We start from the raw sequence: 17,764 nt of genomic DNA, 5'->3' as shown, positions 1-17,764 counted from the left end.
AGTGAAACAAAACTCAGAAATATTTACTGTCTAAATATGCTGTAAAAAGAGACATTTTTTGTGAAATTGTAGAATAATGTTCGTATTGGATTTTTGAAGTACGGATCTACTAACTGTATAATCTGTGTTTTAGGTTCTGCAACACTTGATACTTATTTTTCGTTAACAGTTTTTTAATGGCTTGTGCAGTTGTTATGATTGAATAAGGAAACTTAAAAAAAAAGGAGTGGGTTTCCATTTAGCAGCAGTACAGAGCGTCGTCTAGTACAATTGAATGATAGGTGCATATGGATTGTAGAGTCAAGTACAATCTTAGGATAGTTAAAATTGGAAAGTGCAATAGATTCAAATCCAAATGTACTACTCCAACTCGTAACGTACTTCAACTACTAAATTAATAGGTTGGACTAAGATAAAAAGGAAGTGAAATGGCTGGACACAAAATAATGTGAAATAAGAGTTTTCCCAGGAAAAAAGAAAAGAAAAATGAGAAAGCAATAGTAGTAGCAAATGCAGAGTGCTTAGAAACATCATTGAGTGCAGCGTTGATGACAATTTATGTGAAGTCTTTAATTTGGCATTTGGACTTTGCCACTTTTTCCAATTCCTTTTCCTCAATCATGTTTTTACTTCTCTGAAGGAACAATTTTACAAATAGTTAAATGATTTATTGCAAATCGTACAGGTTTGTTGTCTCCTCTCTACTCCTCATAATTTTTCGAAAACTATGCTATATATAACTCACTCTGTCAGTAAGGTGAAGGAGGATGTAGTAAATAGTCTTTTCGCCTAACTTCGAAAATCAGTTTATTTTGAGAAATATTTTTTCTTAAAAGTATTTTTTTTAGCTCCCGTTCGATCATATATTTTGCCAATTTTTTTTGACAAATACCTGCATTTTTATAGATTTTATCTGTATTTTGACAATTTTCAAATTCCAAAATCAGCTCAAGAGCTGTTTTTGACCTAAAATATTACCATTTGGTTTTAAAAAAAATTTCAAAACTTGCCCTAAACTTTTGTATTTTATATATAAAAAACACTTTCTGTTATTATGACCCAATTAATTTATATCTACTTACTTTTCCCTCATTAAACTCACGCGGCTTTACCCTTCTCTATAAACAGAAGAAAACCTTCGCTAAAGTTGTTGTGTCAATCTGTGGCAATCCACCGCAAAGATAAAATTTGAAGGTAATTTGCTAAAATTTGTATAAATTTTCTTTAGATTTGTTTCACTTGTTTGTATGAATAATTTTCTTTAGATTTGTTTCGCTTATTTTGTATGAATTTTCTTCAGAGTTGTTGGGTATTTTTTAAAGTTTTTAAAACTTATGGGTATAAGTCACATTTCATGTTTTTCAAAAATAAGTGAAATATGTTTTGAAAAATTATATCCAAACAGATTTTATTCTTCAAACCAAACTTCACCCAAATCAGATTTTTTAAAACAAATTTGGGAATCTATGACCAAACGCTAGCTTAGTGAGAAGCAGTTTGTGGTTGGTAAATTAATTTGAAAAGCACCTTTGAGCAACAATTAGTATTTTGGCCAAACTTCTAAAAACTGTTTCTAAGTGTATTTTTCTCAAAAGTGCTTCTAGGGAAAAACTATTTTTTTCTGTTTCTCCAAAATTACTTCCGCTTCTACTCAAAAGCATTTTTTTTTTCTTCTAAAAATTTAGCGAAACACTTCAATTTTGAAAAAAAATATACTATTTTTGTTATAGAACTGAAAGAACTGAATAAAATGGCTTACGTGAGACTTGGTAACTCTAAGTTTGCTTAACAAATCTAAATGGAAATGGCCAAACCCCTAATTATAATATGCCAGTGCGCACCGAACTGCTGTGCATACAGTAAAAATAATTTTTTTTATATGTAAATTGTTCAGTCTCTTTGATATAAGAAAAACTTTTAGTATACGATATGGGTGGTTATAAATTGTTTTAGGTGTGATTGGTTAGTTTTGGAGTCTATAATTAATGGCTAAAGATTGGTAAGTTAGAACTTTTTTTGGGACATTTATGTAAAATTTTCCATTTTAAATTGGTTGGTATTTCGTTCTGTGGAGTGTGGACAAATTCAATATTGATCATATTAGAAACGTTATTAGGTAAACCTACAATTAAGAGAAACATTGATGAAAATAATAGGGGTATACAAAGAAAATCGCTAAATCACACCAAATCGATAATTCGAGTCAAACCGAAAAAAGAAATCGATTGTGGTTTGATGTTGGAAAAAAATCTGATCATAATTGGGTTGGTTTGATTTTAACTAAAAAAAGGTCAAACCAAAACCAAACCAACCCGACATTATATTTATACATTTTTTAAAAACATTTTATACATATAAATATTTATTGTAACATAATTTATACATATTTCTTAAACTTGTTCACAATTTTATCTTTAAACATATTATTTAAAGTCTGGACTTAACATTGAATGGACCAATAAATTTTATAGCCCACAAGTAGTAAGTCAAGTAAAATTCAAATGAACACTAATGCTAATAAAAGAAATTCAATTTAACACTAGGAATGATAATAATATTGGATACCTATTTAGTTTTGTATTGGTTTATAATAAAAATGCATAACCTAATTTATCTTTTTCTTTACTGCTTAGTTGTGTAACTAATAATACTTATTTTTAGCATGACCTATATAGTATTTTTAGATTATGTTAATTTTTTATTATGACTTATTAATGTAATATTTTCTTTATGCGATTTTATTATCTTTGTTATTGAATATTTTAGTACAATGCCATGACACACCTCATATAATTGTGTTTTTTCCGGAAAACACATTATACTGTTTATCCTAATAGGGAAAGAAATATTTAGAGCACAAGTTACATATTTTGTGCTATAAAGACTTTACCCAAAAATAATCCAAAAATCCAAAAAAAAATCGAAAATCCGAAAAAAATCGAAAACCCGAAAAAAATCGAGATTGAAAAACTCGACTTTATTAATTTGGTTTGGTTTATAGATTTAAAAATCCGATACCATTAATTTAGTTTGATAATTAAAAAGTTCAAACCAACCAATTTATATACATCCCTAGATGAAATATACTGATGTAAGGACCCAAAGCGAAAAATGTCTAGACATGAAGCATCTTGGCATATACAAGAAAGTTTCCACACAAAGAAGTCTCTGTTTTCTTAAAAAAGAAAAAAGAAAAAGAGAAAAGAATACGCTATGCGGCAAAGATTACTTTTACCAGGCTCAAACCGAGATCTCTTATCAAGAGAAGAACAGTTCCATCCACTGCACCGCATCCTTTGATGGTATATCTGTTAAAATATGATAAGCCCTGCTCAACAAAGTAAAGAGAATATAAGTAATTAGTACTATAGATATGAAAATATCAATTTTCTTCAATTATTTGAGAGTCAAAACTATATCAATTTAATCATTATAAGAAAGGATCGGTCATCTGGAATTGCTAATATCACAAACTATTGTATAACCCTTGATATTATATTATATTTAATGATTCGTAATTTGAAGAATTATTAGATCGGTGTACTATCAATAAAGTACACCAAATACCTGACTATTCAACTCAACTGCTAACTCTGTCTACTATCCTCATTTCAAACCACAACTCCCCATTTTGTTATCCAACGTTTGGTACGAGGGACGATAAAGAATAGTAGTAATTAATTTCTAAGACTAAATTTAAGAAGAATTTATTTCTATGTTGGTTGGTAGAAAGCTGCGGTATAACTAATTTTGGGATAGTTCTTCCGAGATTGTAGTGTTTTTTAATCCATGTGGAAAGGTAGAATAACTAATTTCGAGATAACTAATCTCGGGATAATTAATCATGGGATAAATTCTTTCCACCCAAACGATCTCTAAGTTGTTTAGGGATTATAACTCTAATAAATATTTATCTCATTTTAAATTTTAATGTTAAAAACTAAAAATTAATATAATTATATTATATTTAATTATGGTGAAATAATAGATAGAAGTATAAAAAATACATGTTTTCCATAAATTAGTTTGATGCAAACAAAAATGCTAAATAAATTTTTACTCTAATTCCACTTGCTATGTTAATTGCATCCTCAGTTTATAATCCGTTATTTAATGGATCTTTTTTTTCTGTCAACATTTTCTTCCACGCGTTTTCTCCTTACAGTCGTCCATATACAAAGGAGATGTCAACCAAACAAGGAAAAATAGCACTATATAGTCATTTTAAAATAATATTCCCTTTGTTTCATATTATACGAGATATTTTGACTTGACACAGACTTTTAAAAAAAAGAAGACTTTTGAAATTTGTGATCTTAAAAACTTAAGGGGTAAAAAGTTTGTGGGGCCATGACACTTGTGTGGTTATAAAAACTTCTCATTAATGATATAAGTGGGTAAAATGAAGAGTTTAAAATTGAATTATTTCCAAATTTAAAAATATATCATTTGTTTTGGAACAAACTAAAAAGGAAAGTACCTCATTTAATATGAAACAGAGGGAGTAGCTAATATATATAAAATAAGCACTTATATATATTTTATATAAAATAAGCACATTTTATACTCCCTCCGTTTTAATTTATGTGAACCTATTTCCTTTTTAAGTCGTGCAAAAAAGAATGCACTCTTTATGTATTGGAAAATAAGTTACCTTTATTCAATGATTTATAACCACACAAATTATTTGTGGCTCATTTTACACCACAAATTTAAAAGTCTTCTCTCTTTTCTTAAACTTCATGTCCAGCCAAATAAATTCCCATAAATTAAAAGGGAGGGAGTATATTTTTGCAGCTATCAAATTTGCCCACCAAACAACCCATAATATATAGTCCAAAATCCATGGGCCAACCTAACCAGCAAACTTACTTGGCAAAAGAATTCTGCCAGCATAGCTGCCGGTCGTTTTTAAAGCCTTTTTTTAACGAGCACTTTATATTAATTACTTTATGGAAGTAAATCCAAAACAAAACAGTGGGTGTTGCCTAAACTATAGGCAAATCCGCCTCTAGTTTTATTCCTTCATTTTGTTTGCCTCTCCTCTCTCTCTCTATATATATATACACAACCTAAGATGTTGCATCCTCAAACCCACCAACCAAATTAAAAAGAGTTACATAATTTCCCTCCTGAGCAATAGTTGAAATTAAGAAGAAGATGAGTGCAACAGCCGCAGCAGCAAAGGGATCGGCATGGATTGTAGCAGCAAGTATTGGAGCTGTAGAAGCATTAAAAGATCAAGGTTTTGCTCGATGGAATTACGCTTTGAGGTCACTGCACCACTATGCTAAGACTAATTTACCTGCGTCCAATACATCGGCTCGCACATTCTCGACAGTTTCGGCGGCCTCTGCGGCGGTCATCTCCGGCGAGAAGTTTAGGAAAACTGAAGAGTCGTTGAACAAAGTCATGGGTTTGAGCTGTTGGGGTCCCACTACTGTCAGATTTTAGTGTAATTATCTACTTAATAGAAAAAAATATGTTTTCTCTAAAATCAGTACAGCTCCCCTTAATTTGTGTCTTGTTCGACGTTGTAGCATTGATCTATAAGTGAAGAGAACATAATCTTATGCCAGTTAACCAAATTGGAATAAGGAGTCGATTTAATGTTTGATTATTACTTATAGCACCAATGCGCTATGCCTTTTTTCTTTAATAAATAAAAGGAGTTTATAAAGGACAAATCTCAAGTGTATACAGCCCATAAGTGACCTTTTTTCACCTAATAAATATTTTGGGAAGGGAAGCATGCGGTCGGTAGAGTTGGTTAGGTGAGTGACTTTCATGTGAGAGATTTGGGATCAATATCTTTCTCAGTTAAAGTTTGTCATATAGGTTTGGTAAAATTGGTTAGGTGAGTGACTTTTGATAGGACATGTTTGGTAAAATTGGTTAGGTGAGTGACTTTTGATAGGACCAAACCTATTATTGTATGTGAAAGTAGACAAAACAAAAGAAAAAAAAATCAAAAAGAGATGAAAATATGATGTAAGCGCTTACATCGACATTTTTGTGATGTAAACGCTTACCTCAACATTCCTATGATGTAAGCGCTTACATCGACATTCTTATGATGTAAGCGCTTACCTCGTCAGAGCATTCAAATGCCTATAAATAAGGGTCTACATTTTCATTTGTAGAGCAATTCAAAACTTCTTCTTTTTCTCTTCAATTAATAAAGAATTATTCTTTGTGTGGCCGTGAAGTAAGCAAAAATTGCTGAACCACGTAAATCTTGTCTTGTCTTGTGCAATTTATTGTTTCTCTCCTAAATATCATTTTCCTTCTATTATCTTGATACGCTTACTCAACAACTGGTATCAGAGCATAGACAGTGTAATTATGATAGAAAAGTACAATATTGGTGCAGGTACTATTCACAAGAATAGTACGACACTATTGATCATCGTTACTATTCACAAGTACTATTCACATAAATTGTTTTTGTAAAAAATGGCATCGGGAGAAGGGAAGGTTAAGATTGACAAGTTTAATGGCAAAGATTTTGGATTCTGGAAAATGCAAATAGAGGATTATTTGTACCAAAAAAATTTACACTTACCTCTGACCGAGGTGAAACCGGAGACTATGGCCAAAGCAGATTGGGATCTATTAGATCGCCAAGCTCTTGGTGTGATTCGTTTGACACTAGCACGAAATGTGGCGTTTAACATCATTAACGAGAAGACCACAACATGCCTGATGAAGGCATTATCAAATATGTACGAGAAACCATCTGCTTCAAATAAAGTCTATTTGATGTGTCGATTGTTCAACTTAAAGATGACAGAAGGTGGATCAGTCACGGAGCATATCAATCAATGAGTTTAATATAATATTAACTCAGTTGAGTTCTGTTAATATAACAATAGATGACGAAATCAGGGCATTGATTCTACTATCATCTCTACCGGAGAGTTGGTCTGCAACAGTAACTGCAGTTAGCAGTTCATCAGGAAGTACCAAACTCAAATTGAGTGATATTAGAGACTTGGTTCTAAGCGAAGATATTCGCCGAAGAGAATCAAGTGATTCCCCAGGATCTACTTTTAATACCGAAAGCAGGGGAGAATCAACCAAAGAGGACAGAGTTACGGTCGTGGCAGATCAAAGTCAAGGAGAAGAGGACAATCCAAAAATCGCAAGGACATTACTTGTTGGAATTGCGATAAAAAAGGTCACTATAGTAGTCAATGTAGAGAACCAAAGAAGAAGAAGGAAGAAAATTCAGCAAATGTAATTGCTGAACAAGTCGGTGATGCACTAATTTGTTGTGCAGACAGTCCAGTCGAATCTTGGATTCTGGACTCAGGTGCATCCTTTCACTCTACATCATGCAAAGAATTATTGCATAATTATATTGCTGGAAAATTTGGGAAAGTTTATCTAGCAGACGGCGAACCTCTCGACATTGCCGGAAAAGGTGAAGTTCATATAAAGACTTCACAAGGCACGCTATGGAAATTGTAAAATGTACGACATGTTCCTGGCCTCAAGAAAAATCTGATATCTATGGGTTAGATTGACGATGAAGGATATATAACAACATTCGGCAACAGATCGTGAAAGATAACCAAAGGGAATTTGGTTGTGGCACGAGGCTTCAAAAGGGGAACACTGTATGCAACTGCAATAGAAAGAGATACTATAGCAATAGTTGATCATGGTCGTGATACAACATTGTGGCACCGGAGGCTCGGGCATATGAGTGAGAAGGGAATGAAGCTTTTGACATCCAAAAAGAAGTTGTCAAACCTAAAACATGTTGAACTAGGTTTGTGCGAAGATTGCATTTACGGGAAACAAAAGAGAATTAGTTTCTCAAAGGTGGGAAGGACGCCAAAGAAAGAGAAGCTAGAACTAGTGCATACAAATGTGTGGGGACTAGCTCCTGTAACTTCTCTAGGAGGCTCACACTATTATGTCACCTTCATTAATGATTCCACAAGAAAGGTATGGGTTTATTTTCTGAAAAATAAATCTGATGTGTTTGTTACCTTTAAAAGATGGAAAGCTGAAGTTGAAAGTCAGACAAGTCTAAAGTTAAAATGTCTGAAGTCTGACAATAGAGGAGAGTATGATAGCTAAGAGTTCAAAGCATTTTGCTCGGAGAATGGGATCAGAATGATCAAGACAATTCCTGGAACACCGGAACAAAATGGTGTTACTGAGAGGATGAACAGAACCCTAAATGAATGAGCCAAAAGTATGAGAATACATTCTGGATTGCCGAAGTATTTTTGGGCTGAGGCTGTTAACACGGCCGCTTACCTCATAAATAGAGGACCCTCTGTACCGCTAAATTTTGAAATTCTTGAGGAGGTATGGACAGGAAAGGAGGTAACTCTCTCACATCTGAAATTTTTTGGTTGTGTTGCTTATGTGCATGTAAACTCTAATGATAGAGATAAGCTTGATCCTAAAGCAAAGAAATGTTTCTTTATTGGCTATGGTGATGATAATTTTGGTTATCGGTTTTGGGATGATCAGAATAGAAAGATCCTAAGACACAGGAATGTCACATTTAATGAAAATGTGATGTACAAGGACAAGCTTGAAGTAGAACCAACCAACACCAGCAAACAGATGTCTGAAACATTGAGTTAGAAGAAATCTCAGAAAATGAAGTGGCTAGAGGGATTACAACTGATTCTGAAATTGAAGATGAAGAACTAGAAGCCGAATTTGAAGAAGAACTAGAAGCCGAACCTGAATCAAAACTAGAACCGGAACCAGAGATGGAATCAAATGCAGAACCAAATCTGGAATCAGGACCTGAATCAAATTTGGATTCTGTTACTCATGAACCTACATTGAGGAGATCTAAAAGAGTCACGAATGCTCCAGATAGGTTAACTCTCTCTCTTCACTATTTACTTCTTACTGATGTTGGGGAACCAGAGCATTTTGTTGAAGCAATGCAGGTGATGGACTCTGATAAGTGGAAGCTAGCCATGAAAGAAGAGATGAATTCTCTTCAAAAGAATAAAACATGGATACTTACGGAGTTACCAAAAGGAAAGAAGGCATTGCAAAACAAGTGGGTGTACAGAGTCAAGGAAGATCATGATGGTAAGAAGAGATACAAAGCACGGTTAGTAGTAAAAGGCTTTCAGCAGAAGGAAGGAATTGACTACACCGAGATCTTCTCTCCTGTAGTCAAATTAACTACTATCAGGTTGGTGCTAAATATCGTAGCTGCAGAAAATTTGCATTTGGAGCAGCTAGATGTTAAAACTGCTTTCTTGCATGGTGAACTTGAAGAAGACATCTACATGAAACAACCTGAAGGTTTTTAAGTTTCTGGTAAAGAAAACCTTGTGTGTAAGTTGAGGAAGAGTTTGTATGGTTTGAAACAAGCTCCCCGACAATGGTACAAGAAATTTGATGGATTCATGCATAAAAATGGTTTCACACGATGTGAGATGGACCATTGCTGTTATATCAAAAATCTTGATGAATCCTATATTATTTTACTGTTGTACGTTGATGATATGCTAATTGCAGGATCTAGCATAAATGAGATCAATTTGGTTAAGCAACAACTGGCAGAGGAGTTTGAAATGAAAGACTTAGGACCAGCTAAGCAAATGCTTGGGATGAGGATTAGCAGAAACAGGTCGGAAGGAACCTTAAAATTGTCTCAAGAAAAGTACATACAGAAGGTACTAAGCAGGTTCAATCTTCATGATGCAAAAACCAGAAGCACTCCACTCGGAAGCCATCTAAATATGTCAAAGGACCAATCACCTAAGACATACAAAGAAAGGAAGTACATGTCCAAAGTTCCGTATGCTTCATCAGTAGGAAGTTTGATGTATGCTATGGTTTGCACTGGACCTGACATAGCCCATGCTGTTGGAGTTGTCAGTAGATACATGTCAGATCAAGGAAAGGAGCATTGGGAAGGTGTAAAATGGATATTACGATATCTCAAAGGCACCTCAGGTATGACACTTTGCTTTAAAAAAAGAAATAATATCTTACAAGGTTTTGCTGATGCAAATTTAGGCGGCGATCTGGATAGTCGAAAAAGTACCACGGGCTACGTGTTCACCTTGGGTGGTACTGCTGTTAGTTGGATGTCCAGACTTCAGAAAAGTGTTGCTCTATCTACCACTGAAGCAGAGTACATGGCAATCTCAGAAGCTGGAAAAGTGATGATTTGGCTCAAGAATTTTCTTAAAGAGCTAGGTAAAGAGTAGGACAATTGTGAGCTTTTCAGCGATAGCTAGAGTGCAATTCATCTTGCCAAGAATCCAGTGTTTCATGCAAGATCAAAGCATATCCAGTTGAGGTATCATCATATCTGAGAGTTGATAAATGAAGGAACTCTTTCCCTAAAGAAGATACTAGGATCAAAGAACCCGTCAGACATGTTGACCAAAGTTGTCGATGTTGACAAACTGAGGCTGTGCACTGCCTCAGTTAGCCTTCAAGACTGATAGAGTGAAGGCGCCACCAGAGAATAGTAAATCTTTCTTTATTTTCTTTCTTGATGTAACATAGGTTTGAGGGGGAGATTGATAGGACCAAACCTATTGTTGTATGTGAAAGTAAACAAAACAAAAGAAAGAAAAATAAAAAATAGATGAAAATATGATGTAAGCGCTTACATCGACATTCTTGTGATGTAAGCGCTTACCTCAACATTCTTATGATGTAAGCACTTACATCGACATTCTTATGATGTAAGCGCTTACCTTGGCAGGACATTCAAATGCCTATAAATAAGTGTCTACATTTTCATTTGTAGAACATCCCAAAACTTCTTCTTTTTCTCTTCAATTAATAAAGAGCTATTCTTTGTGTGGCCGTGGAGTAAGCAAAAATTGTTGAACCACGTAAATCTTGTCTTGTCTTGTGCAATTTATTGTTTCTCTCCTAAATATCCTTTTCCTTCTATTATCTTAACACGCTTACTCAACAACTTTCACGTGAGAGACTTGAGATCGATATCTTTCTCAGTTAAAGTTTGTCATATCAAGTTTGGTAAAGTTAGTTAGGTGAGTGACTTTCATGTGTGAGAGACTTGGATTGATTCTTCTCGCCAATATTTTTGTCACTTAAAGTTTGTCATATCAGATTTCCTTATGTGGTTTACATTTCCAATGTAGCAGTTTATGTAGTGTGGATTTTCTTGGAAAGTTTCTGGAAAAAATAAAAATTTGGGAAGGTAGAAAGAGGTACCACCTGCCATGACAACAATTTGGTGATGGTGGTATTTTTTTACTTTTTAATTTTTTATGAAACAAATTTGTTCCTACATTAGATCAAATAGTTCAAATATGTCATCCGATAGTAGTTTGGGTCAAGTTTTATCTCTGGTCATTATCAAATTGAGGGAAATTTGCCAGAAAATTATAACTTTCACTTATTATATATTTTTGGAGTCCAAGTGTTTTTCTTTTTTCCTGAGTGTTTAACCAAAAAACAGGTATTTTGGTCCAAGCCTATTTTTAAAAGTACTCAGACTACTGATAATCAAGAAATTTAATATTCTCACAGTGATAAGAAAGGAAATTAGAATATGAAATAGCAAAGTAATCAATAGAAAGCAAAAGAAAGTGATTGTATCCCAATAATAATCAGAGCGTGTCTGTACAAATGATATCTCTTTCCCTTATATAGGAATCTGTAAGTACAACGTCTTTCCCCTTCTATGACCGAGTCATTATGAGTATTAATGACATTAATGAGACGTTATAATTGGTAATCGTAACTGTTCATGAAGATTCTGTAACATTTGAGATCATTCACGCTCATTAATTGATGATTCATGAACCTTTCCTTTTTACTGTCTTGATTTATTCCGCCGGTGCCTCTTCATGTAATCATTTAAACTTGAGCGACCGTACATTTTCCTCTCGTGGGTGATCTGCTCGTATCTATTACGACTCGTACCTCTTTTAGTGAATCTCTCCAACTATCGCTTTCTTAATGATCCACGTATTTTGTCATATTAGCCACTCATATAAATTCACGTGTAATATTTATTTTTATCAATACAGATAGTCCTCCTACTTGCCGAATATTCTGCAATTGAATATTTGGGAAGTGGTATGTATTTATGGCGGAAATTTTTGCCGTTGTTTCCCATGTATCATTATGTCTTCTCCAAAACAAACGTATCGTAAGTCACTTCCATTTAATGCATGTGCCACAGGTCCTTCATTAACTGGGTCTGCGACTCTTCAGTGATTTCTCGGACTTTTTTGCGGCTGCATCAATCATGAAGTGATTGTTTCATTAAGATGTTTCCATCATGACCCCCTTTAAATGACAGTTGATTCTTCATATAAATACCACCTTTGCCTTTTCTCTTACGAAAAACTTTCTACAGAGTTATTTTTTTACAATAGTTCTCGTTCTTCATCACATATTACTTTCTCATACAACTATGTCTTCTTCAAATCCTGATCCTCGTAAAGTTGTTATAGTGGATGAACTTCCCCTTTCGTTTGCTCCTACTAGAAGTAGAAGAGGTGGCATGTTACGTAGTTTATGATATGTTTCTATCCGTGGTTCTTCTTCTCAACCCAGTGTTACTCTCTCTTCGTCTTCTAGAACTAGGGCTTCTTCTTCTCATAGATCTTCTACTAGAAGTAGGGAATCTAGTGATCCTCTTCGAGAGCCCACTGTTGATGAGATTGTCCCCACTAAACTTTCCTTCTTTACTAATAGAGAATCGATTAGAAATCAAGTTACTTCCATGACTTCTCATGATCGTGCTGATATTTACCCTTCCCAGATTACTGAGGGGTTGATTTCTCTTGTGCGAAGAGACTGTCATTGGAAATATGATTTCCCCATTTTAGTCCTTAATGCAAATCAAAGGACCACTTAATTCAAAGCTGGTTATTCTTTTGTGTATACATGTCCCTTTACGTTGGGTTTTAGACCACCTATTGACTCCATCATCATAGAGTTATGTCGTTTCTTCAAGGTTTGTCTAGGAAAAGTTGGTCTTATTGTATGGAGGGTCGTGGCATGCCTTAGATACTTGTCAAACTTGGCTGCTTTACCCTTCACCTTTTTATCATCTGATGACAAAGATCATAGTTGGTATGCCCGATTCGTTGCTGCTCCCACAAGTGGGTTAGTGGGAGAAGAGAACATGCCTTTCCCAGAAAAGTGAAACTTTGCACGTAAGTTTCTTTTCATATTTTCTATTTCTGTTTTTTTGGTGAAGAACCTGCAATCTCATAGCTGTTTTATTTTTCTATTTCAGCAACCATGGAAGATGTTGAGGAAGTCCCAGATTTCCGTGGTTGGGTAGAAAAATTATTAACCATTGCTCCTATGGAAGAAAGGTGCTAAAAATACCTTTCTAACAGGTTTGGATGGAAAGTTAAGACTCATGGTATCTTTCTCCTCCACGTTCTACCTTGATTTCATACTTACACTGACACTTATTAACCCTTTTCTTTATTAGGGTTTCCCATTCGGGGTGTGAGTGCCGCATCGATTTCTTCTTCGAGACTCTCTCTGTCAATGGCTCAAGAGATAATCTTGAGTTCTTCATCAAAAAGAAAAGCTGAAAGAGCACACAGTTCTGAGAGTGAAGAGGAGCGAGATGAAGTCTCGTTGGTTTGTAAGCCTCGAGCTAGGAGACGTGTCGTTTTAGATGATGAAACTACTCCTCCTCCCAATTCTGTTCCCGCGCACGAACATGATGGTGTTGCCTTAGTGAGTTCTGATGATGAGATGCCTGCCACATCCCGTGGCTCTACAGAACAACTTTTTTCTCGTGGGTTTGATGAAGATTTCGGCTTTGTCTCTGAGGAAACGCCTCTTGCTTCTTTTCCCTTGTCTATTTCAATTGATCCTCAGTTCCCCGCACCTTTTACTACTTTCACTGCTCCGCCCATGGCTATTTTGACTCCCTCGACTGTTCCTACTGTTAAAACTTCTCATGCTGAAGTCGGTTCCTCTAGTAGGGCAACGAATAAAGTTACCATCGCTGATGTATGGCTGAAACCATTGATTGGACCAGTTGAGAAGTCAAAATTAGAGAGTCACAGTTCTTTAACGTGGATGAATGATATCGTACATTCATCTTTAAAGGTATAAGCCTTAGTGTTTTATTTTGCACGTGATTTCTTTTTCATTGGTATCATATTTTTCTTTTCTTTGTGTAGATCAACCTCATTGGCACAGAGATGATGAAAAGGATCATCCATACAGCATAGTTAATGAACGATTATCACATCGAAGCAGACATCTGGAAAGAGCAGTTCGATGGCCTTCAACTTGTAAAAGAAAAATTAGAAGAAGAAAAGTGTACCTTGCAGCAACAAGTAAAAGTAATGGCAGCAGAGTTGGCAGTTGAGAAACCCTCATCTAATTAGGCAAGCAAAGATAAAAACCTTATCGAGTCTTCATTTGCTGAACAACTTTCTAAAACCACTGAAGAAATTAGGGGTCTTAAGGAATTACTGAACCAGAAAGAAGTTTATGCTGGGGAGCTTGTTCAAATGCTCACCCAAGATCAAGAAGATCTCCGAGTATCTTCTAACAGAGTTCAATTTTTAGAGAGTTCACTTGACCCCTTACAGGCTTTTTATGATGCTGCCTTGAATGAGAAGGAAGAGCTAAGAAGTGAGATTGAGCAGTGGGAAAGAGATTATGAATCCCTTGAAGATAAGGCTGCTATTGAAGTTAGTTGGGATTTCTTGAACACATGCCATGACACTTTAATGGAGGCAAGCTGGGAAGGCTTTGACTTAGATACTGAGATTACAAAGATTAAAGAAACTATTGAGAAAACCCAACAGAATCAGGGCTTTTCTTCACCTGCGGTTGATATTCCTGAGGGTGATGAAGTTACTCCTAGTGAAGCTACTGTTCAATCTCCTTCCACTCAAGTTGTTCCTCCTGCTACTGATGATGTCATTCTTCATCCTACTAGTTCAGATTCTGCCCCACACTGAAAGTTTGAAATGTTTGAAGTGTTGTTCATCTTTTTTATTAGTGGAATGTTTAGAAGTTTACCCTGGTCCTATTTGGGGGTTTAGTAAAGTTTTACCCCTAGTCCGTTTTGGGGTTTTATTATCAAGTAATCAGGTTGGAACTAAGTTTTATACTTAGTTTTAACCAAGTTTATAATATTATAAAGTTTTTATCTAACTCTTATAATACCTTTATTTTGAGTTTCTGTTCTACTCTCTTAGTGGTTTACTCTTGTCTTATATTTATAAGTTTGGGCTTTATCTTCCACCTATTTTAATGTTTGAGTTTTTGTTTTACCCTTTGTTATTTTAACTTTGCATTAAAAATGCTTCATTGCTTCGTGACTCTTTTGAATAAGCATGAATTATAAAAGAGGGCCCTTTTATATACGATACTTAATGAAGAAGACGTCTCAATTTCATATTAGTGTAAACATACAAAAGAAGAAGTAGGAACATACATATTTCTTAGAATAACTTGAAGAAGTTTTATATTCTTGAACTTTCAAACTGTATACTTTATATGTATTCGAGTAACATCTACAACTCTTTCATAACTGTTTTTTTCATAACACATTTTACAAAATTGAAAGGTATATCTTGCAAGCCACGTCTAAATATTGCCTTTAACCTAGATACTCATAAGATTTTGTAATTTACATCTGCGAGTGTATACTTCATCATAGGTTTTTGAATCAGGCTTGAATTTTTGGCTCTTGATTTGCTTGCTCTTAACTTTCGATTTGTTGGGTAGATTTCCTCAGGCTTGACTTGAATTCTAACTTTTCTAGTCTTCTTTTCCTTCTATATATATATAGTCCCCTAAGTATTAGAGCTTTGAAGGATGAAATCTCAAGCACTTGATTATTCCTTCCATGTGGTCCATTTCCTGAAAAGAAAAAACGTACGGGACTCGGAGGTATAATTTTAGATGATGATTGCTTAACCCTTTTTATTTCCATCAGTTAGGTTGTAACCCAGACCGAGGATAATTTTGCATCTCTCGTGTCTTTTAGGTCTAAGATCATCATTTGGTGTGGGCTAATTTTTTGCCTATCATCTAAAATGGTTAGTACAATTAAAAGAATAAATTTAAACCTTGCATTAACAATACCTGACATGGGTTTTTTCCTTTCAGAAGTAATACTTCTTCAAATGAACTGCATTCCAATTTGATGGGAGCACTTTGCCGTCCATTGTTTCTAACTCATATGCACCATTTCCTGCAATACCTCGAATCTTGTAAGGTCCTTCCCAATTCGGACTCAACTTTCCTGCATTGGCTGCTTTCGTTGATTGAATTTTTTTTTGAGTAAGAAGTCCCCAATCTTGAAGTACCTAAGATGAGCTTTTCTATTGTAATGTCGTTCAATAATTTGCTTCTGCACTGCCATCCTTATCAAGGCTGTTTCTCTCCTTTCTTCAAGCAAATCAAGATTTATTCGCATGTCTTCCTCATTTGACTTTTCAGTTGCTTGGGTGTATCTCGTACTTGGGTTCACCTATTTCAATTGGAATTAAGGCTTCAGCACCATACACAAGTGAGAACGGAGTCTCTCCCTTACCTATTTTTGCTGTTGTGCGGTAAACCCATAAGACTCCTGGTAACACTTCTGGCCACTTACCTTTTGACTCTTCTAATATTTTTTTTAGGTTATTAATAATAACCTTGTTTGTTGATTCAGCTTGTCCATTGGCCACCGGATGATAAGGTGTTGAAGTTATCCTTTAAGTCTGCCAATCCTGAAAAAATTCTGTGATTTTCGCACCTATGAATTGGGGGCCGTTATCACACACGATTTCTTTTGGAACTCCAAACCGGCATGTGATGTTTCACCAAATGAAATCCCTGACTTCTTTTTCCCGTACCTGTTTGAAGGTACCTACTTCTACCCACTTGGTAAAATAATCAGTTAGTACTAGTAAAAATTGTACCTTTCCTTTAGCTTGCGGTAATGGACCCACGATATCCCTTCCCCACTTCATAAAGGGCCATGGTGCAATAACTGGATGTAATAACTCCGTTGGGCGATGCATGTTATTAGCATATCTTTGGAATTTGTCACATTTGGCCACATAACTTTTTGCATCTTCTTCCATTTTAGGCAATAATACTCTGATCTAATTAGTGTTTTTACTAAGGATCTTCCTCCTGCGCGATTTTCATAGTGTACCTCATGCACTTCTCTCATTACATACTATGTTTGAGAAGGCCCAAGACATCTTGCTTGGGGTCCACCAAACATTCTTCGATGTAAGTTGCCTCGGACAAAACAATAACGAGTAGTTTTTCGACAAAGAGCCTGAGCCTTTTTCTTATCTTCTAGTAGGATCCCGTACTGCAAAAAATTGACCATCTCGTTTCTCCAATTCCAAGTCAAATTATTGAAATTTACCTCGTTTTTATCTTGATCGAGTCCCGAATGAAACAAATGTATTACGGAGGCATTTTCTTCATTTGTCACTTCTGCAGTGGATGCAAGATTGGCCAACGCGTCTGCTTCGACATTTTCTTCCCTGGGTATTTGCACGATTTTCCAAGATTGGAATTCTCTGATCTAATCTCGTGCCTTTTTCAAATATTGTTGCATCCTCGCCTCTCTTGCTATATAAGTCCCCTACATTTGATTAACCTCAAGCTGCGAGTCACTCTTAATTACAACCTAGTCTATTCCGAGCTCTCATGCCAATTTTAAACCTACTATTACAGCTTCATATTCTGCTTCATTGTTAGTAATGGGATGACACTTTATGGCTTGCCTTATAGTTTGTCCCAAACGAGGGATTAAAAAAATGCCTAAACCTGCTCC

General features: G+C 35.2%; 1 long non-coding RNA gene across 1 annotated transcript; it reads left to right on the top strand.

Moving 5' to 3' along the window:
* Positions 1–465: 465 nt before the first annotated feature.
* Positions 466–5,687, top strand: LOC138872620 (uncharacterized). The gene is made up of 2 exons (XR_011401093.1): positions 466–685; positions 1,129–5,687. It is a non-coding gene; the product is annotated as an uncharacterized lncRNA (long non-coding RNA).
* Positions 5,688–17,764: the final 12,077 nt, after the last annotated feature.

The sequence above is a fragment of the Nicotiana sylvestris genome, chromosome 7 (genome assembly GCF_000393655.2).
Source record: "Nicotiana sylvestris chromosome 7, ASM39365v2, whole genome shotgun sequence".
Classification (NCBI taxonomy): domain Eukaryota; kingdom Viridiplantae; phylum Streptophyta; class Magnoliopsida; order Solanales; family Solanaceae; genus Nicotiana; species Nicotiana sylvestris.
This window is presented reverse-complemented; position numbering and strand designations above follow the sequence as displayed.